General features: G+C 53.0%; 1 long non-coding RNA gene across 2 annotated transcripts; it reads right to left on the bottom strand.

Annotated features, from left to right (window-relative positions):
* LOC138690221 (uncharacterized) lies at positions 1 to 26850 on the bottom strand. Of its 2 annotated transcripts, none has more exons than XR_011329032.1 (3): positions 25668 to 26850; positions 25524 to 25579; positions 1 to 67 (listed from the first exon to the last, which is right to left on the bottom strand). It is a non-coding gene; the product is annotated as an uncharacterized lncRNA (long non-coding RNA). The 2 variants fall into 2 exon arrangements; XR_011329031.1 differs by lacking the exon at positions 1 to 67 and adding an exon at positions 24753 to 25439.
* Positions 26851 to 26958: the final 108 nt, after the last annotated feature.

Genomic DNA, 26958 nt, shown 5'->3' with positions numbered 1-26958 from the left:
CTCCTCCTCCCTAATCCACAGCTCACCTCAAACGCTCATCCAATTCCAAAGGTAGCCCACACAGCACCTGCAAAAGAAAAGGTAAATGTTGAACTAGCCAGCCACTTAGCTATTCAACACCGAGACGGCCAACAACCACCTCACCTTCTCAGACTGCTCATCACTCTGTGGCTTCACCCCTCCGAGGCTGCGCGTGCCACCTGCAAAAACCAAAGCAGAAGACGCATGCTGAGAGGCCGCCCAAAACCTCAGCCTGCCCAGACCGATTCCCATCTCCCACTCCTTTACCTCAGCCACTCACACGCCCCGCCTCTGCCATTGACAGCTTGCCACATCGAGGCCTGCGTACCGCCTGCAAAGCACAAATGAAGAGGGATGCTTCCAACTCTGCTAACAATACAACACCACCAAAGAAATGATTGCTTCAACCCATTACTCACGGCTCACCTTGCCCGAGTCACCTCCGGTACCGATGGCCCGCTTCGCTCCTTGCTTCGCACCTTCAAAATAAAAGAAAAAAAGAACCCTATCAGCTAGTCACAGAGCCACCGGCCGCATCTTCCCTCTGATTCCACTCACAGACCCACCTCCTTACGGCGCTCCGCTCCCCTCCTCCGTCACTCTGGGGCACGCATCTCGTCTCTCCGCATCTGAATAAAACCCCATATTAAACGAGTCAGCCTGGATACAGAGCAAGAGCCTAACAGCTCCAGAGATCTTGATTCCACCTAGGAATACCAGTACTCCAGCTACAACCAGCCATTCTAAAAGAAAAAACAAACAAAAAACCCAGGGCCAAACTTTAAGCCCATCACATGCAAGCCTCAACACCTTAGAGACTCAAATCCACTTCACCACCCCTCAACAGCCTCTGCCACAAGCCTACAATCATTTCCGTAAAGAAATCTCAACGTTGCTGTCCACACAGCCCACCAATGCCTGCTCGATCCCACATGACTGTACAACCCTTGCCTAAACAATGAAGGCCAATCAACATTTCACCCATAGACGCTTATCTCTGTTCCACCTACCCCTGACTCTACAGCCCCGGGCAGAGCAGCTCCAAGCCAAACACACCTGTGCACAGACCAACACAAGACAGAACAGTACAGACAAGGTGATTCAGAGAGAAAACTCTCGGCAAGAAGAATGACTCCCGGATGGGAGGGGCCATCTGGCAAGACGACCTACAGCGTCCAAAACACTGAGGCAAGGAGGCTGTACGGCAGACCCCAAGGAGTCCAACGTAACAGCCTGTTACAAGACAGTACTGTCAAAACAGAGATGATGGATGCACCAGAAGCCTGTCATCAAGACCTAGGAACATCAAGATGCGGGGAAGAACTCCCAGTCCGAGAAAACTGCCAAAGCAGCCCGAAAGAACGCCACAAAAAGAACCGACCGCAACCCGCCGAGACCGATCCATGCTTTAGAGCTCCGAGCGCAAGAAAAGAAGCGCCCGATTGGCACTGGGCCGATGAGTAAGAGCATTCGAGACCCTAGGGACGGCGCCTAAAGCGCATGCCACGCTCCCCCGGCGTAAAGCGCAACGAGGACGTCGAGACCCGAGGAAGGTCTAAGCGCACAAGACAGACTACACAAACTACACGCCACCGCGGACACGGGCTGGAACTGCCCTGCCCGGCACACACTGGTCTCGTGCTGAAAAGCAACTCGCTCCCTTCGCCTGCGCAAAGGCGACTGCTTTGGGGCAGCCCTCTCTCCTGCGCTAACTTTAAAACCCCTCCCTGCAATTCCCAGCTGTGTCCCTCCCTCCCAGCCTCTCCCCAGCCCGGGTCCCTCAACTTAGCTTGCAGAGGGCCCAGGGTCCGAACCCACCCTCCACAAAACCACACGGGCTAACTGGGATGTTCCTCAAGGGGACACAGTGCTCTTCAACATCTGCAATAAAAAAAACAAACAAACAAAAAAAAACCAAATCAGAAAAGGCAGTAAGCATCCCGCTGGCCAACGCCAACTACTTCCCCAACTCCCCCCTCCTCACAAGTGCCACCGCGTTCGCTTCCCCGCTCATTCCAGAGTCAGACCCTGCAGCCGTCGTCACTCGTGGTACCTAAGGTACCAAGAGACACCGAGTTAGCGTGGCGCTCGTGAGAAGTCATCGGCCCCACGCTCCTCCTCACTAATCCACAGCTCACCTCAAACGCTCACCCAATTCAAAGATAGCCCACACAGCGCCTCCAGAACAGAAGGTAAATGCTTAACCGAGCAGCCCCATAATACTTCGCTATTCAACACCGACCCGGCCGACGACCGCCTCACCTTCTCGGACCCCTCACCGGCATGCAGCTTTGCAGGAGACCTTAGAGCAGACTTCACGGTATGTAAAGGGTGCCTATAAGAAACCTGCAGAGGGACTTTTTACAAGGGTGTACAGCAATAGGACAAGGCGGTAACGACTTCAGTCCTAAGGAGGGTACGTTTAGTTTAGGTATTAGGAAGACGTTTCTCACTAGGGGTGGCGAGGCACTGGAACGCGTTGCCCAGAGAAACTGCGGATGCTCCCTCCCTGGAAGCATTCAAGGCCAGGTCAGATGGGGCTTTGAGCAACCTGGTCTCGCGGAAGGCGTCCCTACCCATTGCGGGGGTGGGGTAGGAACTAGAGGATCTTTATGGTCCCTTCCAACCCAAACCACTCTACGATGCTATGACATCCAAATCCAACTGCAAAACTCATCTGAGAAGGGCTGGTGAACCCTCCTCCCTTTCCACAGCAGTCCCAAAACTTTAGAAACCCCTTTTCTTCTCCTCACCCGTCAGGAAAGGAACCCCACTGCTTCCTGACGCCTCCTGCCCTCCATTCGCGCCCCTGAACCCCCTTCAGTGGCTACTCCTCAGGAGCCCCTCTTCTGAGCCACATCCCAAATTCTGGAGGCACCTCCTAACCTACAGTTTCACAGAGACCCTGAGCTCTGCTACATGCCCACAAAATAAAGTCAAGTCCCAAGGCTTGTAATCTACGAGGGGCCTGCCACGAGCTGCAAAGATTCTAGGGACAACGGGGCATTCTGTGGGCAAGGAGGAAAGGCGACGAGGCATCCCAGACCCTGAAAGGCATTGTGCTTCACGGCCCTTCTGCTTTCTTCAGAAATACTAAATCTCCATATACAGATGCATACAAGACGCTCACCCTAACCCCTGACAAACAATGTCACCATCGGTCCCGTTAAGAGAGATATCAGCAACTTACACAGCATACAGCAGAACTGGTGGAAAAAAACAAGGTTCCTTTTTCAATAAAGTTGGGAATTCCAGGAAAACACAATGCATGAAGAATTTAAAAAAAAAAAACAAAACTAAACAATGCATACTACTAAACCATCTTTCTACCCCCGAACACTCAAAACAAAATTACTGACCTGAAAAAAAAGAAAGGAAAACAAACAAAAAAAAAAGCTGCATACAAGCGTTACTTTCTACCACACGGGCTGCTGAACCTTGACTGGTCCTGAAGCTCTTACCTCAGGCAGACAGCTCTTCCCAAAGGGCTGAGCCAGCTCAAAAGCTGCAAAGGACTCAAGCAAGAGCTGAGCACCAACACCAGAGAAACCCAGGAGCACAAGGAGCTCCCTCAGCAGAGGCTGTGGCTCAAATAGCCCCAGCCTCCGCCCACCACCCTTAGCACAATCACCTGGGAAAGGGGAAGGGCAAACCACCAGCAGTTATAAAGTCAGCTGGAGGAGCAGCAGCACTGCTCTCACCTGCCTTAAATTTACAGCAAATGAGACCCTGAACAGAGAAAGTAACCCCCCCCCCCAGGAAATGACACTACTTGCTCCTGTACTACAGCTACAACTATTGCATCGGCAATGTGACCAGGTAATGAATTAAACTTAATTTTTCTGGCATGTAGATAGAAAACGATAGATGTCTTTCTAAACTAGGTAAGAAACTAGCTCGTTAAATGCAATAACAATGTAGTTATTAAAATCACATCAGTCACCGGCGAGGTCAGCAGACGCAATGGTAAGTTGGCGGCTAAGCGCTAGATTGAGGCGGACCGGGAGGTTCCCGAGGCCCGGGAGCCCCGGGGAAGAGCAGAGGGACAGCGCAGAGCCGGCAGCTCTCGTGAGAGAGGCTGACGCGGCTTGGGCATTGCCAGGGGCAACCGCGGAAGATTTAAAGGGCCCTGAGGAGCGCCAGCAACCGGGAGCGTGGCAAGCAGGGCGTGTCGTGTCAGAAAGGGCATGGCGTGGCAGTTCGTGCGGGTAGGGCGCAGCCCCCGCCCCCCCTTCCCAGCTCGAGAAGGCTACTGAAGCGGTGGGCATCGGCCTCAGAAGGAGACGCCGGTATGGCTGCCACTCAGCTGAAAGCCATTGCTAGGAAAAATGGAGAAAGAGAAATTAAAATGCAACTGGGTACAAGAAACGTGGGAAAGCAGTAAAAAATAGGGAGCCACAGAGAGGGAATCGTAGAAAAAAAAAAAAAATTATAGATGAAGCGCTACGGGGCAGAGTTGGCAGAAGAGTAACAAGTTTTTGGGAGCCAGGCGGGCAGGTGGGCCGGTGGAGAGAGAGACGGAAGGAGGGACAGGCAGGGAGGCGAACAGAGATTTGGGGAAGGGTGGCAGAGATGGAGCGGGATGCACGCGACAGAATGCGCGACTCTCCGCAGCTCCCGGCGCCGGCGGGAGACCTTCACCGCCCCGATGCTTTTCTCTCTGCCTCGGCGGCAGGCGCCTCGACGCTCCTTTCCCGCGAGGCTTCCCGGTGGCTCGTGCGCGCGGCCGGCGCGCTCTGTCTGGGATGGCTCGGAGGGATCCTTCCTTGCCGCGGGGGCTGGCTGTTCCTTGCTGGACGTGGCTGCCTGCGGGACCCCCTTGGATTCCCTCCTCGGACGGTTCACCTTCGTCAGCTCCCTCGGGTGGGCGTGCCTGGGCAGACCCTTCCCCAGCTCAAGGGAGGGATTCCAAAATAGGAACGGTGAGCTGGACGGAGGGGGACATAGAAATAAAACTTAAAAAGCAATAGGGTACAAGACAGATAGGAAAACATGAAGAAATAAAGGCAGGGAGATGGACTGGGGGATACATAGAAACAAACGAGAAAGCAGCGGGGTACGGGAAACAGGAAACAATTTGCAACCAGGGACAGGGAGGAAGACAGAGGGAGAAATAGGGAAAAAAAAATTCAAAAAGCGACGGGGTACGATTCCCATGGACGCAAATTAAAAAATAAGGCCGGGGAGCTGGAGAGAGATGTACCTATAAAGAAACTTTTAAAACCGACAGGGTAAAGGAAAGAGTGAGAAGAAATAAAGAAGAGGAAGAGGGAGCCAGATAGAGGGAGGCATAGGTAGAAATTTTGGCAAGAAATGAGGTAAAGAGCAGAGGGAATTTCCTGGTTTTGGCTAGAATAGAGATAATTTTCTTCCTAGTAGCTGGTATAGTGCTGTAGTTTGCATTTAACATGACACTAATGTTGATAAAAGACTGATGATTTAGTTGTCACTAGGCAGTGTTCATACTAAGTCAAGGATGTTTCAGCTTCTCCTACTGCCCTGGCAGTGGAGGCTGAGAGTGCAGACAGCTGAGCCAAACGAGCCAAAGGGGTATTCCATACCATATGATGTCCCAGCCAGTATATCAACTGGGGAAGTTGACCTCTAACCCCTGGCCCTGAGCCATGAGACTGTGATCCCTGACACCGTGACCTTTGAGGCTGCGAACCCATGCTGTGAGCTTTGACCCAATGGCCCTTTTCACCCGGTGACCCTTTGACCCCCGGCAGGTGACCTTTGACTTCTTGTCGGTGACCTTTGACCCTGACAGTTGACCTTTTGACCCTCTGGTGTGGTAACCTTTGAACTTTTGACCCCAAAGACCTTTGCCCCCTACCCTGGTGCCCTTTGACCCCTGCCAGGTGATCTTTGACCCAACTACCTTCGACCCCGGCCCCGTGACCTTTGACCCCCGACCCCGTGACCTTTGACCCCGACCCCTTGACCTTTGGCCCGTGACCTTTGACCCCGACCCCTTTGACCTCTGGCCTCTGGTCCGTTGACCTTTGACCCCGACCCCACGACCTTTGACCCCGACCCGTGACCTTTGACCTTTGGTCCGTGACCTTTGACCCCGACCCCTTTGACCTTTGACCCCGGCCCCTGACCTTTGACATCTGGCCCGTGACCTTTGACCCCGAGCCCTTGACCTTTGACCCCGAGCCCTTGACCTTTGACCCCCGACCCCTTGACCTTTGACCTCTGGCCCGTGACCTTTGACCCTGACCCCCTGACCTCGACCCCTTGACCTTTGACCTCTGGCCCTTGACCTTTGACCCAGACACCTTTGACCTTTGACCCCGACCCGTGACCTTTGACCTCTGGCCCTTGACCTTTGACCCCGACCCCTTGACCTTTGACCCCCGACCCCGTGGCCTTTGACCCCGAGCCCTTGACCTTTGACCTCTGGCCCACGACCTTTGATCCTGACCCCTTGACCTTTGACCTTTGGTCCATGACCTTTGACCCGACCCCTTGACCTTTGACCTTTGGCCCCGGCCCCTTGACCTCTGGCCCGCGACCCCTTGACCCCGACCCCTTGACCTTTGATCCCCGACCTTTGACCCCCTGCCCCTGTAACCTTTGACCCTGTGGCCTTCGGCCCGTAGCCTTTGGCCCCCTGACCCGTGCCCTTTGACCCTCCCCCGGTGACATTTCACCCCAGACCTCGGCCACCCCGACCCCGTGAGCTTTGACCTTTAACCCCCGCCCCGTGACCTTTGGCCCCCTGACCCCGTGAGCTTTGATCCGGACTTGGTGATCTGTGACCTTTGAGCTCGACCCTTGAACCTTTGAGCTTTTACCCCGACCCCGGTGACCTTTGACCGTAACCCCATGGGCTCTGATCTTTGACCCTGTGACCTTTTACCCCGACCCAGTGACCTTTGATATTTCACCCCTGCCCCCGGTGACATTTGACCCCAGACCCCTGTGACCCCTGACCCCACGAGCTTTGACCCTGACTTGGTGACCCTTGACCCCCACCCCTGACCTTTGAGCTTGACCCTTCAACCTTTGCGCTTTTGCCCCCCTGACCCCGGCGACCTTTGACCTTAGTGACTTTAGACCCCTGACCCCCTGAGCTTTGACCCCTGGGCCTGGTGACCTATGGCCTCCGAGCCCCACGACCTTTGACCTCCGAGCCCTTGCCTTTGACAGAGTTAAGCACAGCACTACTGCACATTTTAAAGTTAAAGCACTGCCCTACTGCAACCTTGCCGTGGAAAATGGTTTCTGCCCTGGGAGTAAATTGTTTAACTTCATCTTATAGCTCTTTACTCCCAGAGACTGAGCCAGCGGCTAGTGCGGTTTTGTTTTAAATTTAAGTTTTACAATACCAACTTCAAAGTTTTGTAATACATTTTTACAATCGCAACTTCAAAAGATGCACTAGGAAATGACGTCTGCTGTGATACTAAATTTTTTAAATTTTTTTAATTAAAAACTTCTTTACTTACACTCAGCAGCAGTGCCATATTCTATTACTTTTTTTTTTAATATTTTATGTAATTTCAACGTTTTACAGAGCTTTTTCCACCCTATCAGTCTTGTCCACATTCCTCACTGCCCTTATGTCCGTCGCTACCCGTCCAGAAGTTTTACTGCCCGAGGTGACGTTACCTCCACCATCCCTGTTCCCAAGCAAAAAACAAGTGAGCTCCACTCCTCTTCACACACTGTCCACTTCCACACTTAGACATAAAAATTATAAATAGCATTAGATCACCTCAATATTTTACAAACACACCATGGAATAATAAAGTTACACTCACCTGCTTTACAACCCTGGCCTACTCCATGCTGGCCATCTAGTCCAGCTCCCCCCACCCTTCGCCCGCAAAATCCTCAACTGTCTTCCAAAGACCAGCCGCAGACCAACCTAATTCCCTGCGCTCGGTGGCGATTACCAGGTTCCAGGGGAGCGCTCCACGGGAGCTCTGTTCCTGGGAGCCTTGAAAAAAAATCGCCCTGCCTGCCAAAACCCTGGCCCAAGCCTGACCCCCATCCAAACATTGGCCGTGACCACTGTCCCACAGAGCAGCCGGGACCGGAGGGGAAAAAAAAAAAAAAAAACACACCCAGCGGGGTTTTTTTATTCTAATTGTATTTTATTTTTTCCTAATTGCCTAACAAACATCTCTACCTCCACCCTGCAAGAGACCACTAAAAAGCTAAACCACATAACCCTACAACGTTACGCACATTCACAACACACCACTCATTCAGATCACACGCACACTAGCCCTCGCTCTCAACTAACCCATCCAGCCGCCAAAAGGTGTCAAGGGGCCATCGCCCCTTACCCGCAGCACCCGGGGCCTCAAAAAGCACCCTGCCTGCAAAAACCCTGGCCCCAGCCCAACCTCCCCACAAACTGCCCTTCCATTACAGCAACGCTTCAACACGCGCCATCTGCGCCATACATAGATTTTCAACCAGACACTTAGCTTTCATAGTGGCACTTGTCACAGTCCAACCTCCGTAGCAGCCACATCGCCTAAACGCAAGGTTCCTTCAAACGACTCGTGCCCCGTGATCACCTGCAAAACCAACACACAAAACTCTTGAATACAAACTTCACCCTCGGCATAAAAAACTCCTCCACAGCTCCACACTCCTGCTTCACACCTATTCCAGAAACAAAAACCTCAATGCCTTCACCATTTCTAGAAGCTTACCGCAAAGTGTCCACATAAACAAATATTAACACCCATGCCCACTTACTGCCTTACTATAGTCTACCTCACAATCCACTTGCAATCCACTCCCCTACTGACATGCAATGACTCAAAAATCATTTAACCCTCAATGCTGACAAACTAGGCACATCGACGTTTCACCCGTAGATTCTTATCGCTGTTCCACCTACCCCTGACTCTACAGCCCCGGGCAGAGCAGCTCCAAGCCAAACACACCCGCGCACAAACACACACAACACGGAACACTACCAACAAGGCGATTCAAAGAGAGAGAAAACTCTCGGCAAGAAGAATGACGACCCCCGGACGGGAGGCGCCATCCGGCAAATTGACCTACAGCGCCCAAAACCACAAAGCGAGGAGGCTCTACGACAGCCCCAAAGAAGAGGCAAAAGGAAGGGCCCGTTACAAGATCAAGCCCGTCAAAACCAAGATGATGGATGCACCAGAAGCCTGGCGTCGAGACCTAAGGATGTCAGGATGCGGGGAAGAAGTCCCAGTCCGAGAAAATGGACGGCTAGAGAGCAGAGCTGCCAAAGCAGCCCGGAAGAGCGCCGCAAAAGAGGACCGACCGGAACCCGCCGAGACAGATCCACGCTTTAGAGCTCCGAGCGCAAGAAAAGAAGCACCCGACTGGCACAGTGCCGATGAGTAAGGGCATTCGAGACCCTAGGGACGGCGCCCGAAGCGCATGCCACGCTCCCTGAGCGCAAAGACTGATGATGGCATTGAGACCCGAGGAAGATCGAAGGCGCACAAGACAGACTACACAAACTACACACCACCACGGACACAGGCTGGAACTGCCCTGCCCGGCACACGCTGCTCTCGGGCTCAAAAGCAACCCGCTCCCTTCATCTGCCCAAACAGGACTGCTCCTGGACAGCCCTGCCCTCCTACTCTCACTTTAAAACCCCTCCCGGCAATTCCCAGCTGTGTCCCTCCCTCCCAGCCTCCCCCCAGCCCGGGTCCCTCAACTTAGCTTGCAGAGGGCCCAGGGTCCGAACCCACCCTCCACAAAACCACACGGGCTAACTGGGATGTTCCTCAAGGGGACACAGTGCTCTTCAACATCTGCAATGAAAAAAACAAACAAACAAACAAAAAAAACCCAAATCAGAAAAGGCAGTAAGCGTCCCACTGGCCAACGCCAACTACTTCCCCAACTCCCCCCTCCTCACAAGTGCCACCGCGTTCGCTTCCCCGCTCATTCCAGAGTCAGACCCTGCAGCCGTCGTCACTCGTGGTACCTAAGGTACCAAGAGACACCGAGTTAGCGTGGCGCTCATGAGAAGTCATCGGCCCCACGCTCCTCCTCACTAATCCACAGCTCACCTCAAACGCTCACCCAATTCAAAGATAGCCCACACAGCGCCTCCAAAACAGAAGGTAAATGCTTAACCGAGCAGCCCCATAATACTTCGCTATTCAACACCGACCCGGCCGACGACCGCCTCGCCTTCTCGGACCCCTCACCGGCATGCAGCTTTGCAGGAGACCTTAGAGCAGACTTCACGGTACGTAAAGGGTGCCTATAAGAAACCTGCAGAGGGACTTTTTACAAGGGTGTACAGCAATAGGACAAGGCGGTAACGACTTTAGTCCTAAGGAGGGTACATTTAGTTTAGGTATTAGGAAGACGTTTCTCACTAGGGGTGGCGAGGCACTGGAACGCGTCGCCCAGAGAACCTGCGGATGCTCCCTCCCTGGAAGCATTCAAGGCCAGGTCAGATGGGGCTTTGAGCAACCTGGTCTCGCGGAAGGCGTCCCTACCCATTGCGGGGGTGGGGTAGGAACTAGAGGCTCTTTATGGTCCCTTCCAACCCAAACCACTCTACGATGCTATGACATCCAAATCCAACTGCAAAACTCATCTGAGAAGGGCTGGTGAACCCTCCTCCCTTTCCCCAGCAGTCCCAAAACTTTAGAAACCCCTTTTCTTCTCCTCAACCGTCAGGAAAGGAACCCCACTGCTTCCTGACGCCTCCTGCCCTCCATTCGCGCCCCTGAACCCCCTTCAGTGGCTACTCCTCAGGAGCCGCTCTTCTGAGCCACATCCCAAATTCTGGAGGCACCTCCTAACCTACAGTTTCACAGAGACCCTGAGCTCTGCTACATGCCCACAAAATAAAGTCAAGTCCCAAGGCTTGTAATCTACGAGGGGCCTGCCACGAGCTGCAAAGATTCTAGGGACAACGGGGCATTCTGTGGGCAAGGAGGAAAGGCGACGAGGCATCCCAGACCCTGAAAGGCATTGTGCTTCACGGCCCTTCTGCTTTCTTCAGAAATACTAAATCTCCATATACAGATGCATACAAGACGCTCACCCTAACCCCTGCTAAACAATGTCACCATCGGTCCCGTTAAGAGAGATATCAGCAACTTACACAGCATACAGCAGAACTGGTGGAAAAAAACAAGGTTCCTTTTTCAATAAAGTTGGGAATTCCAGGAAAACACAATGCATGAAGAATTTAAAAAAAAAAAAAACCAAAACTAAACAATGCATACTACTAAACCATCTTTCTACCCCCGAACACTCAAAACAAAATTACTGACCTGAAAAAAAAGAAAGGAAAACAAACAAAAAAAAAAGCTGCATACAAGCGTTACTTTCTACCACACGGGCTGCTGAACCTTGACTGGTCCTGAAGCTCTTACCTCAGGCAGACAGCTCTTCCCAAAGGGCTGAGCCAGCTCAAAAGCTGCAAAGGACTCAAGCAAGAGCTGAGCACCAACACCAGAGAAACCCAGGAGCACAAGGAGCTCCTCCCTCAGCAGAGGCTGTGGCTCAAATACCCCGAGGCTCCGCCCACCACCCTTAGCACAATCACCTGGGAAAGGGGAAGGGCAAACCACCAGCAGTTATAAAGTCAGCTGGAGGAGCAGCAGCACTGCTCTCACCTGCCTTAAATTTACAGCAAATGAGACCCTGAACAGAGAAAGTAACCCCCCCCAGGAAATGACACTACTTGCTCCTGCACTACAGCTACAACTATTGCATCGGCAATGTGACCAGGTAATGAATTAAACTTAATTTTTCTGGCGTGTAGATAGAAAACGATAGATGTCTTTCTAAACTAGGTAAGAAACTAGCTCATTAAATGCAATAACAATGTAGTTATTAAAATCACATCAGTCACCGGCGAGGTCAGCAGACGCAATGGTAAGTTGGCGGCTAAGCGCTAGATTGAGGCGGACCGGGAGGTTCCCGAGGCCCGGGAGCCCCGGGGAAGAGCAGAGGGACAGCGCAGAGCCGGCAGCTCTCGTGAGAGAGGCTGACGCGGCTTGGGCATTGCCAGGGGCAACCGCGGAAGATTTAAAGGGCCCTGAGGAGCGCCAGCAACCGGGAGCGTGGCAAGCAGGGCGTGTCGTGTCAGAAAGGGCATGGCGTGGCAGTTCGTGCGGGTAGGGCGCAGCCCCCGCCCCCCCTTCCCAGCTCGAGAAGGCTACCGAAGCGGTGGGCATCGGCCTCAGAAGGAGACGCCGGTATGGCTGCCACTCAGCTGAAAGCCATTGCTAGGAAAAATGGAGAAAGAGAAATTAAAATGCAACTGGGTACAAGAAACGTGGGAAAGCAGTAAAAAATAGGGAGCCACAGAGAGGGAATCGTAGGAAAAAAAAAAAAATATTACAGATGAAGCGCTACGGGGCAGAGTTGGCAGAAGAGTAACAAGTTTTTGGGAGCCAGGCGGGCAGGTGGGCCGGTGGAGAGAGAGACGGAAGGAGGGACAGGCAGGGAGGCGAACAGAGATCTGGGGAAGGGTGGCAGAGATGGAGCGGGATGCACGCGACAGAATGCGCGACTCTCCGCAGCTCCCGGCGCCGGCGGGAGACCTTCACCGCCCCGATGCTTTTCTCTCTGCCTCGGCGGCAGGCGCCTCGACGCTCCTCTCCCGCGAGGCTTCCCGGTGGCTCGTGCGCGCGGCCGGCGCGCTCTGTCTGGGATGGCTCGGAGGGATCCTTCCTTGCCGCGGGGGCTGGCTGTTCCTTGCTGGACGTGGCTGCCTGCGGGACCCCCTTGGATTCCCTCCTCGGACGGTTCACCTTCGTCAGCTCCCTCGGGTGGGCGTGCCTGGGCAGACCCTTCCCCAGCTCAAGGGAGGGATTCCAAAATAGGAACGGTGAGCTGGACGGAGGGGGACATAGAAATAAAACTTGAAAAGCAATAGGGTACAAGACAGATAGGAAAACATGAAGAAATAAAGGCAGGGAGATGGCCTGGGGGATACATAGAAACAAACGAGAAAGCAGCGGGGTACGGGAAACAGGAAACAATTTGCAACCAGGGACAGGGAGGAAGACAGAGGGAGAAATAGGGGAAAAAAAATTCAAAAAGCGACGGGGTACGATTCGCATGGACGCAAATTAAAAAATAAGGCCGGGGAGCTGGAGAGAGACGTACCTATAAAGAAACTTTTAAAGCCGACAGGGTAAAGGAAAGCGTGAGAAGAAATAAAGAAGAGGAAGAGGGAGCCAGATAGAGGGAGGCATAGGTAGAAATTTTGGCAAGAAATGAGGTAAAGAGCAGAGGGAATTTCCTGGTTTTGGCTAGAATAGAGATAATTTCCTTCCTAGTAGCCGGTATAGTGCTGTAGTTTGCATTTAACATGACACTAATGTTGATAAAAGACTGATGATTTAGTTGTCACTAGGCAGTGTTCATACTAAGTCAAGGATGTTTCAGCTTCTCCTACTGCCCTGGCAGTGGAGGCTGGGGGTGCAGACAGCTGAGCCAAACGAGCCAAAGGGGTATTCCATACCATATGATGTCCCAGCCAGTATATCAACTGGGGAAGTTGACCTCTAACCCCTGGCCCTGAGCCATGAGACTGTGATCCCTGACACCGTGACCTTTGAGGCTGCGAACCCATGCTGTGACCTTTGACCCGATGGCCCTTTTCACCCGGTGACCCTTTGACCCCCGGCGGGTGACCTTTGACTTCTTGTCGGTGACCTTTGACCCTGACAGTTGACCTTTTGACCCTCTGGTGTGGTAACCTTTGAACTTTTGACCCCAAAGACCTTTGCCCCCTAGCCTGGTGCCCTTTGACCCCTGCCAGGTGATCTTTGACCCAATTACCTTTGACCCCGGCCCCGTGACCTTTGGCCCCGCCCCTGTGACCTTTGACCCCCGACCCCTTGCCTTTGACCCCGTGACCTTTCACCCCGACCCCTTGGCCTTTGACCCCCGACCCCTTGACCTTTGGCCCCGACCCTGTGACCTTTGACCTTTGGCCCGTGACCTTTGACCCCGACCCCTTGACCTTTGACCTCTGGCCCGTGACCTTTGACCCCGACCCCCTTGACCTTTGGCCCGTGGCCTTTGACCCCCGACCCCTTGACCTTGGACCTCTGGCCCGTGACCTTTGACCTTTGACCTCTGGCCCGCTGACCTTTGACCCCGAGCCCTTGACCTTTGGCCCGCGACCTTTGACCCCGACCTCTTGACCTTTGACCGCTGATCCCCGACCTTTGACCCCCTGCCCCTGTGACCTTTGACCCCGTGGCCTTTGGCCTTTGACCCGTGGCCTTTGGCCCCCTGACCCGTGCCCTTTGACCCTCCCCCGGTGACATTTCACCCCAGACCTCGGCCACCCCTGACCCCGTGAGCTTTGACCTTTAACCCCCGCCCCGTGACCTTTGGCCCCCGACCCCGTGAGCTTTGATCCGGACTTGGTGATCTGTGACCTTTGAGCTCGACCCTTGAACCTTTGAGCTTTTACCCCGACCCCGGTGACCTTTGACCGTAACCCCATGGGCTCTGATCTTTGACCCTGTGACCTTTTACCCCGACCCAGTGACCTTTGATATTTCACCCCTGCCCCTGGTGACATTTGACCCCAGACCCCTGTGACCCCTGACCCCACGAGCTTTGACCCTGACTTGGTGACCCTTGACCCCCACCCCTGACCTTTGAGCTTGACCCTTCAACCTTTGCGCTTTTGCCCCCCTGACCCCGGCGACCTTTGACCCCGTGAGCTTTGACCTTAGTGACTTTAGACCCCTGACCCCATGAGCTTTGACCCCTGGGCCTGGTGACCTATGGCCTCCGAGCCCCACGACCTTTGACCTCCGAGCCCTTGCCTTTGACAGAGTTAAGCACAGCAGTACTGCTCATTTTAAAGTTAAAGCACTGCCCTACTGCAACCTTGCCGTGGAAAATGGTTTCTGCCCTGGGAGTAAATTGTTTAACTTCATCTTATAGCTCTTTACTCCCAGAGACTGAGCCAGCGGCTAGTGCGGTTTTGTTTTAAATTTAAGTTTTACAATACCAACTTCAAAGTTTTGTAATACATTTTTACAATCGCAACTTCAAAAGATGCACTAGGAAATGACGTCTGCTGTGATACTAAATTTTTTAAATTTTTTTAATTAAAAACTTCTTTACTTACACTCAGCAGCAGTGCCATATTCTATTACTTCTTTTTTTTAATATTTTATGTAATTTCAACGTTTTACAGAGCTTTTTCCACCCTATCAGTCTTGTCCACGTTCCTCACTGCCCTTATGTCCGTCGCTACCCGTCCAGAAGTTTTACTGCCCGAGGTGACGTTACCTCCACCATCCCTGTTCCCAAGCAAAAAACAAGTGAGCTCCACTCCTCTTCACACACTGTCCACTTCCACACTTAGACATAAAAATTATAAATAGCATTAGATCACCTCAATATTTTACAAACACACCATGGAATAATAAAGTTACACTCACCCACTTTACAACCCTGGCCTACTCCATGCTGGCCATCTAGTCCAGCTCCCCCCACCCTTCGCCCGCAAAATCCTCAACTGTCTTCCAAAGACCAGCCGCAGACCAACCTAATTCCCTGCGCTCGGTGGCGATTACCAGGTTCCAGGGGAGCGCTCCACGGGAGCTCTGTTCCTGGGAGCCTTGAAAAAAAATCGCCCTGCCTGCCAGAACCCCGGCCCAAGCCTGACCCCCATCCAAACATTGGCCGTGACCACTGTCCCACAGAGCAGCCGGGACCGGAGGGGGAAGGAAAAAAAAAAAAAAAAAAAAAAGCCACCCAGCGGGGTTTTTTTATTCTAATTGTATTTATTTTTTCCGAATTGCCTAACAAACATCTCTACCTCCACCCTGCAAGAGACCACTAAAAAGCTAAACCACATAACCCTACAACGTTACGCACATTCACAACACACCACTCATTCAGATCACACGCACACTAGCCCTCGCTCTCAACTAACCCATCCCGCCGCCAAAGGGTGTCAAGGGGCCATCGCCCCTTACCCGCAGCACCCGGGGCCTCGAAAAGCACCCGGGGCCTCGAAAAGCACCCTGCCTGCAAAAACCCTGGCCCCAGCCCAACCTCCCCACAAACTGCCCTTCCATTACAGCAACGCTTCAACACGCGCCATCTGCACCATACATAGATTTTCAACCAGACACTTAGCTTTCATAGTGGCACTTGTCACAGTCCAACCTCCGTAGCAGCCACATCGCCTAAACGCAAGGTTCCTTCAAACGCCTCGTGCCCCGTGATCACCTGCAAAACCAACACACAAAACTCTTGAATACAAACTTCACCCTCGGCATAAAAAAATCCTCCACAGCTCCACGCTCCTGCTTCGCACCTATTCCAGAAACAAAAACCTCAATGCCTTCACCATTTCTAGAAGCTTACCGCAAAGTGTCCACATAAACAAATATTAACACCCATGCCCACTTACTGCCTTACTATAGTCTACCTCACAATCCACTTGCAATCCACTCCCCTACTGACATGCAATGACTCAAAAATCATTTAACCCTCAATGCTGACAAACTAGGCACATCGACGTTTCACCCGTAGATTCTTATCGCTGTTCCACCTACCCCTGACTCTACAGCCCCGGGCAGAGCAGCTCCAAGCCAAACACACCCGTGCACAAACACACACAACACAGAACACTACCAACAAGGCGATTCAAAGAGAGAGAAAACTCTCGGCAAGAAGAATGACGACCCCCGGACGGGAGGCGCCATCCGGCAAATTGACCTACAGCGCCCAAAACCACAAAGCGAGGAGGCTCTACGACAGCCCCAAAGAAGAAGAGGCAAAAGTAAGGGCCCGTTACAAGATCAAGCCCGTCAAAACCAAGATGATGGATGCGCCAGAAGCCTGGCGTCGAGACCTAAGGATGTCAGGATGCGGGGAAGAAGTCCCAGTCCGAGAAAACGGACGGCTAGAGAGCAGAGCTGCCAAAGCAGCCCGGAAGAGCGCCGCAAAAGAGGACCGACCGCAACCCGCCGAGACAGATCCACGCTTTAGAGCTCCGAACGCAAGAAAAGGAGCACCCGACTGGCACAGTGCCGATGAGTAAGGGCATTCGAGACCCTAGGGACGGTGCCCGAAGCGCACGCCGCGCTCCCTGAGCGCAAAGACTGATGATGGCATCGAGACCCGAGGAAGATCGAAGGCGCACAAGACAGACTACACAAACTACACGCCACCACGGACACGGGCTGGAACTGCCCTGCCCGGCACACGCTGCTCTCGGGCTCAAAAGCAACCCGCTCCCTTCATCTGCCCAAACAGGACTGCTCCTGGACAGCCCTGCCCTCCTGCGCTAACTTTAAAACCCCTCCCGGCAATTCCCAGCTGTGTCCCTCCCTCCCAGCCTCTCCCCAGCCCGGGTCCCTCAACTTAGCTTTCAGAGGGCCGAGGGTCCGAACCCACCCTCCACAAAACCACACGGGCTAACTGGGATGTTCCTCAAGGGGACACAGTGCTCTTCAACATCTGCAATGAAAAAAACAAACAAACAAAAAAAACCCAAATCAGAAAAGGCAGTAAGCGTCCCACTGGCCAACGCCAACTACTTCCCCAACTCCCCCCTCCTCACAAGTGCCACCGCGTTCGCTTCCCCGCTCATTCCAGAGTCAGACCCTGCAGCCGTCGTCACTCGTGGTACCTAAGGTACCAAGAGACACCGAGTTAGCGTGGCGCTCATGAGAAGTCATCGGCCCCACGCTCCTCCTCACTAATCCACAGCTCACCTCAAACGCTCACCCAATTCAAAGATAGCCCACACAGCGCCTCCAAAACAGAAGGTAAATGCTTAACCGAGCAGCCCCATAATACTTCGCTATTCAACACCGACCCGGCCGACGACCGCCTCGCCTTCTCGGACCCCTCACCGGCATGCAGCTTTGCAGGAGACCTTAGAGCAGACTTCACGGTACGTAAAGGGTGCCTATAAGAAACCTGCAGAGGGACTTTTTACAAGGGTGTACAGCAATAGGACAAGGCGGTAACGACTTCAGTCCTAAGGAGGGTACATTTAGTTTAGGTATTAGGAAGACGTTTCTCACTAGGGGTGGCGAGGCACTGGAACGCGTCGCCCAGAGAACCTGCGGATGCTCCCTCCCTGGAAGCATTCAAGGCCAGGTCAGATGGGGCTTTGAGCAACCTGGTCTCGCGGAAGGCGTCCCTACCCATTGCGGGGGTGGGGTAGGAACTAGAGGCTCTTTATGGTCCCTTCCAACCCAAACCACTCTACGATGCTATGACATCCAAATCCAACTGCAAAACTCATCTGAGAAGGGCTGGTGAACCCTCCTCCCTTTCCCCAGCAGTCCCAAAACTTTAGAAACCCCTTTTCTTCTCCTCAACCGTCAGGAAAGGAACCCCACTGCTTCCTGACGCCTCCTGCCCTCCATTCGCGCCCCTGAACCCCCTTCAGTGGCTACTCCTCAGGAGCCGCTCTTCTGAGCCACATCCCAAATTCTGGAGGCACCTCCTAACCTACAGTTTCACAGAGACCCTGAGCTCTGCTACATGCCCACAAAATAAAGTCAAGTCCCAAGGCTTGTAATCTACGAGGGGCCTGCCACGAGCTGCAAAGATTCTAGGGACAACGGGGCATTCTGTGGGCAAGGAGGAAAGGCGACGAGGCATCCCAGACCCTGAAAGGCATTGTGCTTCACGGCCCTTCTGCTTTCTTCAGAAATACTAAATCTCCATATACAGATGCATACAAGACGCTCACCCTAACCCCTGCTAAACAATGTCACCATCGGTCCCGTTAAGAGAGATATCAGCAACTTACACAGCATACAGCAGAACTGGTGGAAAAAAACAAGGTTCCTTTTTCAATAAAGTTGGGAATTCCAGGAAAACACAATGCATGAAGAATTTAAAAAAAAAAAAACCAAAACTAAACAATGCATACTACTAAACCATCTTTCTACCCCCGAACACTCAAAACAAAATTACTGACCTGAAAAAAAAGAAAGGAAAACAAACAAAAAAAAAAGCTGCATACAAGCGTTACTTTCTACCACACGGGCTGCTGAACCTTGACTGGTCCTGAAGCTCTTACCTCAGGCAGACAGCTCTTCCCAAAGGGCTGAGCCAGCTCAAAAGCTGCAAAGGACTCAAGCAAGAGCTGAGCACCAACACCAGAGAAACCCAGGAGCACAAGGAGCTCCTCCCTCAGCAGAGGCTGTGGCTCAAATACCCCGAGGCTCCGCCCACCACCCTTAGCACAATCACCTGGGAAAGGGGAAGGGCAAACCACCAGCAGTTATAAAGTCAGCTGGAGGAGCAGCAGCACTGCTCTCACCTGCCTTAAATTTACAGCAAATGAGACCCTGAACAGAGAAAGTAACCCCCCCCAGGAAATGACACTACTTGCTCCTGCACTACAGCTACAACTATTGCATCGGCAATGTGACCAGGTAATGAATTAAACTTAATTTTTCTGGCGTGTAGATAGAAAACGATAGATGTCTTTCTAAACTAGGTAAGAAACTAGCTCATTAAATGCAATAACAATGTAGTTATTAAAATCACATCAGTCACCGGCGAGGTCAGCAGACGCAATGGTAAGTTGGCGGCTAAGCGCTAGATTGAGGCGGACCGGGAGGTTCCCGAGGCCCGGGAGCCCCGGGGAAGAGCAGAGGGACAGCGCAGAGCCGGCAGCTCTCGTGAGAGAGGCTGACGCGGCTTGGGCATTGCCAGGGGCAACCGCGGAAGATTTAAAGGGCCCTGAGGAGCGCCAGCAACCGGGAGCGTGGCAAGCAGGGCGTGTCGTGTCAGAAAGGGCATGGCGTGGCAGTTCGTGCGGGTAGGGCGCAGCCCCCGCCCCCCCTTCCCAGCTCGAGAAGGCTACCGAAGCGGTGGGCATCGGCCTCAGAAGGAGACGCCGGTATGGCTGCCACTCAGCTGAAAGCCATTGCTAGGAAAAATGGAGAAAGAGAAATTAAAATGCAACTGGGTACAAGAAACGTGGGAAAGCAGTAAAAAATAGGGAGCCACAGAGAGGGAATCGTAGGAAAAAAAAAAAAATATTACAGATGAAGCGCTACGGGGCAGAGTTGGCAGAAGAGTAACAAGTTTTTGGGAGCCAGGCGGGCAGGTGGGCCGGTGGAGAGAGAGACGGAAGGAGGGACAGGCAGGGAGGCGAACAGAGATCTGGGGAAGGGTGGCAGAGATGGAGCGGGATGCACGCGACAGAATGCGCGACTCTCCGCAGCTCCCGGCGCCGGCGGGAGACCTTCACCGCCCCGATGCTTTTCTCTCTGCCTCGGCGGCAGGCGCCTCGACGCTCCTCTCCCGCGAGGCTTCCCGGTGGCTCGTGCGCGCGGCCGGCGCGCTCTGTCTGGGATGGCTCGGAGGGATCCTTCCTTGCCGCGGGGGCTGGCTGTTCCTTGCTGGACGTGGCTGCCTGCGGGACCCCCTTGGATTCCCTCCTCGGACGGTTCACCTTCGTCAGCTCCCTCGGGTGGGCGTGCCTGGGCAGACCCTTCCCCAGCTCAAGGGAGGGATTCCAAAATAGGAACGGTGAGCTGGACGGAGGGGGACATAGAAATAAAGCTTGAAAAGCAATAGGGTACAAGACAGATAGGAAAACATGAAGAAATAAAGGCAGGGAGATGGCCTGGGGGATACATAGAAACAAACGAGAAAGCAGCGGGGTACGGGAAACAGGAAACAATTTGCAACCAGGGACAGGGAGGAAGACAGAGGGAGAAATAGGGGAAAAAAAATTCAAAAAGCGACGGGGTACGATTCGCATGGACGCAAATTAAAAAATAAGGCCGGGGAGCTGGAGAGAGACGTACCTATAAAGAAACTTTTAAAGCCGACAGGGTAAAGGAAAGCGTGAGAAGAAATAAAGAAGAGGAAGAGGGAGCCAGATAGAGGGAGGCATAGGTAGAAATTTTGGCAAGAAATGAGGTAAAGAGCAGAGGGAATTTCCTGGTTTTGGCTAGAATAGAGATAATTTCCTTCCTAGTAGCCGGTATAGTGCTGTAGTTTGCATTTAACATGACACTAATGTTGATAAAAGACTGATGATTTAGTTGTCACTAGGCAGCGTTCATACTAAGTCAAGGATGTTTCAGCTTCTCCTACTGCCCTGGCAGTGGAGGCTGGGGGTGCAGACAGCTGAGCCAAACGAGCCAAAGGGGTATTCCATACCATATGATGTCCCAGCCAGTATATCAACTGGGGAAGTTGACCTCTAACCCCTGGCCCTGAGCCATGAGACTGTGATCCCTGACACCGTGACCTTTGAGGCTGCGAACCCATGCTGTGACCTTTGACCCGATGGCCCTTTTCACCCGGTGACCCTTTGACCCCCGGCGGGTGACCTTTGACTTCTTGTCGGTGACCTTTGACCCTGACAGTTGACCTTTTGACCCTCTGGTGTGGTAACCTTTGAACTTTTGACCCCAAAGACCTTTGCCCCCTAGCCTGGTGCCCTTTGACCCCTGCCAGGTGATCTTTGACCCAATTACCTTTGACCCCGGCCCCGTGACCTTTGGCCCCGCCCCTGTGACCTTTGACCCCCGACCCCTTGCCTTTGACCCCGTGACCTTTCACCCCGACCCCTTGGCCTTTGACCCCCGACCCCTTGACCTTTGGCCCCGACCCTGTGACCTTTGACCTTTGGCCCGTGACCTTTGACCCCGACCCCTTGACCTTTGACCTCTGGCCCGTGACCTTTGACCCCCGACCCCCTGACCTTTGACCTCTGGCCCGTGACCTTTGACCCGACCCCTTGACCTTTGGCCTCTGGCCCGCGACCTTTGACCCCGACCCCTTGGCCCGCGACCTTTGACCCCGACCTTTGACCCCCTGACCTTTGACCTTTGGCCCGTTGACCTTTGACTCCGACCCCTTGACCTTTGGCCCGCGACCTTTGACCCCGACCCCTTGGCCTTTGACCACTGATCCCCGACCTTTGACCCCCTGCTCCTGTGACCTTTGACCCCGTGGCCTTTGGCCTTTGACCCGTGGCCTTTGGCCCCCTGACCCGTGCCCTTTGACCCTCCCCCGGTGACATTTCACCCCAGACCTCGGCCACCCCTGACCCCGTGAGCTTTGACCTTTAACCCCCGCCCCGTGACCTTTGGCCCCCTGACCCCGTGAGCTTTGATCCGGACTTGGTGGTCTGTGACCTTTGAGCTCGACCCTTGAACCTTTGAGCTTTTACCCCGACCCCGGTGACCTTTGACCGTAACCCCATGGGCTCTGATCTTTGACCCTGTGACCTTTTACCCCGACCCAGTGACCTTTGATATTTCACCCCTGCCCCCGGTGACATTTGACCCCAGACCCCTGTGACCCCTGACCCCACGAGCTTTGACCCTGACTTGGTGACCCTTGACCCCCACCCCTGACCTTTGAGCTTGACCCTTCAACCTTTGCGCTTTTGCCCCCCTGACCCCGGCGACCTTTGACCTTAGTGACTTTAGACCCCTGACCCCCTGAGCTTTGACCCCTGGGCCTGGTGACCTATGGCCTCCGAGCCCCACGACCTTTGACCTCCGAGCCCTTGCCTTTGACAGAGTTAAGCACAGCAGTACTGCACATTTTAAAGTTAAAGCACTGCCCTACTGCAACCTTGCCGTGGAAAATGGTTTCTGCCCTGGGAGTAAATTGTTTAACTTCATCTTATAGCTCTTTACTCCCAGAGACTGAGCCAGCGGCTAGTGCGGTTTTGTTTTAAATTTAAGTTTTACAATACCAACTTCAAAGTTTTGTAATACATTTTTACAATCGCAACTTCAAAAGATGCACTAGGAAATGACGTCTGCTGTGATACTAAATTTTTTAAATTTTTTTAATTAAAAACTTCTTTACTTACACTCAGCAGCAGTGCCATATTCTATTACTTCTTTTTTTTAATATTTTATGTAATTTCAACGTTTTACAGAGCTTTTTCCACCCTATCAGTCTTGTCCACGTTCCTCACTGCCCTTATGTCCGTCGCTACCCGTCCAGAAGTTTTACTGCCCGAGGTGACGTTACCTCCACCATCCCTGTTCCCAAGCAAAAAACAAGTGAGCTCCACTCCTCTTCACACACTGTCCACTTCCACACTTAGACATAAAAATTATAAATAGCATTAGATCACCTCAATATTTTACAAACACACCATGGAATAATAAAGTTACACTCACCCACTTTACAACCCTGGCCTACTCCATGCTGGCCATCTAGTCCAGCTCCCCCCACCCTTCGCCCGCAAAATCCTCAACTGTCTTCCAAAGACCAGCCGCAGACCAACCTAATTCCCTGCGCTCGGTGGCGATTACCAGGTTCCAGGGGAGCGCTCCACGGGAGCTCTGTTCCTGGGAGCCTTGAAAAAAAATCGCCCTGCCTGCCAGAACCCCGGCCCAAGCCTGACCCCCATCCAAACATTGGCCGTGACCACTGTCCCACAGAGCAGCCGGGACCGGAGGGAAAAAAAAAAAAAAAAAAGCCACCCAGCGGGGTTTTTTTATTCTAATTGTATTTTATTTTTTCCGAATTGCCTAACAAACATCTCTACCTCCACCCTGCAAGAGACCACTAAAAAGCTAAACCACATAACCCTACAACGTTACGCACATTCACAACACACCACTCATTCAGATCACACGCACACTAGCCCTCGCTCTCAACTAACCCATCCCGCCGCCAAAGGGTGTCAAGGGGCCATCGCCCCTTACCCGCAGCACCCGGGGCCTCAAAAAGCACCCTTCCTGCAAAACCCCTGGCCCCAGCCCAACCTCCCCACAAACTGCCCTTCCGTTACAGCAACGCTTCAACACGCGCCATCTGCACCATACATAGATTTTCAACCAGACACTTAGCTTTCATAGTGGCACTTGTCACAGTCCAACCTCCGTAGCAGCCACATCGCCTAAACGCAAGGTTCCTTCAAACGCCTCGTGCCCCGTGATCACCTGCAAAACCAACACACAAAACTCTTGAATACAAACTTCACCCTCGGCATAAAAAAATCCTCCACAGCTCCACGCTCCTGCTTCGCACCTATTCCAGAAACAAAAACCTCAATGCCTTCACCATTTCTAGAAGCTTACCGCAAAGTGTCCACATAAACAAATATTAACACCCATGCCCACTTACTGCCTTACTATAGTCTACCTCACAATCCACTTGCAATCCACTCCCCTACTGACATGCAATGACTCAAAAATCATTTAACCCTCAATGCTGACAAACTAGGCACATCGACGTTTCACCCGTAGATTCTTATCGCTGTTCCACCTACCCCTGACTCTACAGCCCCGGGCAGAGCAGCTCCAAGCCAAACACACCCGTGCACAAACACACACAACACGGAACACTACCAACAAGGCGATTCAAAGAGAGAGAAAACTCTCAGCAAGAAGAATGACGACCCCCGGACGGGAGGCGCCATCCGGCAAATTGACCTACAGCGCCCAAAACCACAAAGCGAGGAGGCTCTACGACAGCCCCAAAGAAGAGGAGGCAAAAGTAAGGGCCCGTTACAAGATCAAGCCCGTCAAAACCAAGATGATGGATGCGCCAGAAGCCTGGCGTCGAGACCTAAGGATGTCAGGATGCAGGGAAGAAGTCCCAGTCCGAGAAAACGGACGGCTAGAGAGCAGAGCTGCCAAAGCAGCCCGGAAGAGCGCCGCAAAAGAGGACCGACCGGAAACCGCTGAGACAGATCCACGCTTTAGAGCTCCGAGCGCAAGAAAAGGAGCACCCGACTGGCACAGTGCTGATGAGTAAGGGCATTCGAGACCCTAGGGACGGTGCCCGAAGCGCACGCCGCGCTCCCTGAGCGCAAAGACTGATGATGGCATTGAGACCCGAGGAAGATCGAAGGTGCACAAGACAGACTACACAAACTACACACCACCACGGACACAGGCTGGAACTGCCCTGCCCGGCACACGCTGCTCTCGGGCTCAAAAGCAACCCGCTCCCTTCATCTGCCCAAACAGGACTGCTCCTGGACAGCCCTGCCCTCCTACTCTCACTTTAAAACCCCTCCCGGCAATTCCCAGCTGTGTCCCTCCCTCCCAGCCTCTCCCCAGCCCGGGTCCCTCAACTTAACTTTCAGAGGGCCGAGGGTACGAATCCATCCTCCGCAAAAATCACATGGGCTAACTGGGACAATCCGGCAGTCGCCAGGTTCCTCTTCATCATCTGCAGTGAAGACAAAAAAAAAAAAAAAGGCAACAAAATCAGAAGAGGCAGTAAGTAACCCATCAGCCAACACCAACTACTTTCCCAACCCCCCACTTAATCACACACACCACAGCGTTATGCTTACCTGCTCATTCCAGACTCAGACCCTGCGGCCATCAGCACTCACGGTACCCGAGACAGCAAGACGCACAAAATTAGCATAGCAGTCGTGAGACTCACCAGGCCCATTCTCCTCCTCCCTAATCCACAGCTCACCTCAAATGCTCATCCCATTCCAAAGGTGGCCCTCACAGCGCCTGCAAAACAGAAGGTAAACGCTTAACCAAGCAACCACCTAATACTTCGATATTCAACACTGGCACAGCCCACAATCACCTCACCTTCTCAAACTCCTCATTGGCCTGTGGCATGGCTCCTCTGAGGCTGCGTGCGCCACCTGCAAAAACCAAAGCATAAGACGCATGCTGAGAGGCCGCCCGAAACCTCAGCCTGCCCGGACCGATTCCCAACTCCCTCTCCTTTACCTTGGCTGCTCAACTAACCCGCTCTGTCATCAAGAGCTTGCCACGTCAAAGCATGCGTACTGCCTGCAAAAAACAAGCAAGGGATGCTTGCAAATTTGCCAACAATGCGACACCTCCAAAGGAACGGTTCCTTTAACCCAGTAGTCACGGCTCACCTTGCCCGAGACACCTCTGGTGCTGATGGCCCACTTCGCTCCTTGCTTCGCACCTTCCAAATAAAAGAAAAAAAGAACCCTATCAGCTAGTCATAGAGCCACCGGCCGCATCTGCCCTCTGATTCCACTCACAGACCCACCTCCTTACGGCGCTCCGCTCCCCTCCTCCGTCGCTCTGGGGCATGCATCTTGTCTCTCTGCATCCGAATAAAACCCCACATTGAATGAGTCAGCCTGGATGCAGAGCAAGAGCTTAACAACTCCAGAGATCTTGATTCCATCTAGGAATACCAGTACTCCAGCTACAACCAGCCATTTTTAAAAAAACAAAAACAAAAAACCCAGGGCCAAACTTTAAGCCCATCACATGCAAGCCTCAACACCTTAGAGACTCAAATCCACTTCACCACCCCTCAACAGCCTCTGCCACAAGCCTACAATCATTTCCGTAAAGAAATCTCAACGTTGCTGTCCACACAGCCCACCAATGCCTACTCGATCCCAGATGACTGTACAACCCTTGCCCATTCAATTAAGGCCAATCAACATTTCACCCATAGACTCTTATCGCTGTTCCACCTACCCCTGACTCTACAGCCCCGGGCAGAGCAGCTCCAAGCCAAACACACCTGTGCACAGACCAACACAAGACAGAACAGTACAGACAAGGTGATTCAGAGAGAAAACTCTCAGCAAGAAGAATGACCCCCGGATGGGAGGTGCCATCCGGCAAGATGACCTACAGCGTCCAAACCACTGAGGCAAGGAGGCTGTACGGCAGACCCCGAGGAGTCCAACTTAACAGCCTGTTACAAGATGGTACTGTCAAAACCGAGATGATGGATGCGCCAGAAGCCTGTCATCAAGACCTAGGAACATCAAGATGCGGGGAAGAACTCCCAGTCTGAGAGAACGGACAGCTAGAGAGCAGAGCTGCCAAAGCAGCCCAAAAGAACGCCGCAAAAAGAACCGACCGCAACCTGCTGAGACCGATCCACGCTTTAGAGCTCCGAGCGCAAGAAAGGAAGCACCCGACTGGCACCATGCCAACGAGTATGAGCATTCAAGACCCTAGGGACAGCACCTGAAGCGCATGCCATGCTCCCCCAACACAAAGCGCAATAAGGACATTGAGA

The sequence above is a fragment of the Haliaeetus albicilla genome, chromosome 20 (genome assembly GCF_947461875.1).
Source record: "Haliaeetus albicilla chromosome 20, bHalAlb1.1, whole genome shotgun sequence".
Lineage (NCBI taxonomy): Eukaryota > Metazoa > Chordata > Aves > Accipitriformes > Accipitridae > Haliaeetus > Haliaeetus albicilla.
Note: the sequence above shows the minus strand (reverse complement) of the source record. Positions and strands in the feature narration are given on the sequence as shown.